Source organism: Egretta garzetta, unplaced genomic scaffold (assembly GCF_000687185.1).
Source record: "Egretta garzetta isolate BGI_Z169 unplaced genomic scaffold, ASM68718v1 scaffold234, whole genome shotgun sequence".
NCBI classification, from domain to species: domain Eukaryota; kingdom Metazoa; phylum Chordata; class Aves; order Pelecaniformes; family Ardeidae; genus Egretta; species Egretta garzetta.
This window is the reverse complement of record NW_009259528.1, coordinates 422181-424008: the sequence shown is the minus strand read 5'-3', so window position 1 is coordinate 424008 and position 1828 is coordinate 422181. Positions and strand designations below refer to the sequence as shown.

Sequence of the window (1828 nt, the reverse complement as noted above, 5' to 3'; positions counted from 1 at the left end):
CGGGGCCCTGGCCCGCGGCTTCAGCATCTCGCTCGGTGCCGATCAAACACTTCGGCAGCCGCTGGGTAGCTCTTCTCATCCTCGGTTACACCAGGGTAAAGGAAGGCGCACGCCCAAAGCCAAGTAAGCAGGGAGGCTGCCAGGCTGGATTTGAGGTGGGAGGAGAAGGCGGCTGTTCCTTGGAAACAGGAGCAGAGCCCGATTTCACATTTTTTTTTTTCCTCCTTGTTTTCCTGCTTATCTTTACCGTAACTCAAAATAAATCAGATTTATCTATCCATTAGCGACATGTCAGAGGTGGTTCCTCCCTGGAAGAGGCAAAGAGCATGCAGGCAGTGATCGCCTGCAGCTGAGGCCGGGGTGGTAGGTACCTCTGTCCCGTTGCTCAGCTGCAGATGCTGTTGCTGTGACTTCACCTGCACGCAGGGCGCTCACTTGGGCTTTTGTAGACCTGATAGCAGCCTCTGGCCTCGGGGATTTGGGATCTTGGTGAGCGAGTCCCTCTGAGCCTTGCCCTCCTTCCAGAGGATCCCGTGGTCGTGTGGGGCAGCAACTTGCTGCTGTTATTTGGATTTGGGCACCGTGCAGCAGAGGCAAAGCTCAGGGCTGCTTGCTTCGGACCGGAGCAGTGTCTGTGGGGGGCCTTCTGCTTTCAGACACGTCGTAGCCTCTTACCTCCCACCTAGTGTGCAAACAGTGTTCAAAAGCACGTGTCCTTGTTATCAGCCCCCAGGCTGCGGTCTCTGAGCTGCGTGTTGTGCCCGACGAGGTCGCAGAGGCGCCCCATAATGACCACATTGCTCTGCACTTTGTGCTGGAGGCTCGTCTCAGCGAGCATCTGGTTTTGGGGCATTCCCCCGAACCTGTCTGAATCACTGAGCATGGCTCCTCCGGGGTCTGTGGGCATGTGGTCAGGATGTGTAGAGTTCTTAGGGTCAGGGGCAAAGCCCAGGACATCTGCTTTTAGCAGCGGGGTGAACTCTCCAGGGCATGGCCTTCACGGTAGATGGCATCCGCATCAGTCCCCGGTCCACCTTGTCTCCATGGAGGTCCTTCAAACTCAACATCTGCATGGTCCGGCCCACAGGGTGACATCTGGGCAGGAAGGAGAACACCCCTGGTTTGCTTGGATGAGCTTTAGGAAGTGGTGGAGGGTTTCCATCTCATGGTGCCGAGGCTGGAGTGCCTGTTGCCAAAGAGAGGTTTGAGGCTGGTCTTTCCAGAGTCAGCGGTCCAGCCCTTTTCACCTGGGGTGCCGGTGATGTTTTTGGCAGCTCCAGCTGTGCCTGGACGGGCTGCGATCGTTTTGGTGGACCTGTGCAAGTTAGTGCTCCTCTCGCTCAGGCTTCGAGCAGTAAAGCCCACCTTGATGCTGCCAGCGGTTGGGTGGACGAGGTGCTCTGTGTAGGGGCACGGTGGCCACCAGGAAGAGAGGCGGGTCCGCGCGTCGCGGGGCAGCAGGGGTGCGGCAGAGTCTCCAGCGTTTGTCGGTCGGGGCAGTGCCGTGGAGGCCCCCTGCCCGCCCCGAGGCGGTGCTTGCCGGAGGTTTTAAATGAGTGGCTTCGGTTCTTGGGATGGCTACTCTGACTGCTGCCCGTGAGCGTTAATTATCTTAATTGTGTTTGTATTCTCCAGGAAGGAATCACTCTATAGATGGTATGTATATAACTGTTCTTAGGCTGTGCAGAAATCACCTCAATTTAGATCTTTTTGCTATAAATTTTTTGAGATTTACAAAAAAATTATTAAGACTAGACACGACGACGGTCTGGTTATGATTCAGCCGGTTATGGAGTGGCTTGACGGGCCCCATGTCCCGCCGACCGCT

At 56.1% G+C, this 1828-nt stretch overlaps 1 protein-coding gene across 1 annotated transcript in view; it reads left to right on the top strand.

The window, feature by feature from the left end:
* The window catches only part of PAPSS2 (3'-phosphoadenosine 5'-phosphosulfate synthase 2), an 18363-nt gene that overhangs the window by 11044 nt on the left and 5491 nt on the right, over positions 1 to 1828 (top strand). The window lies entirely within an intron of this gene.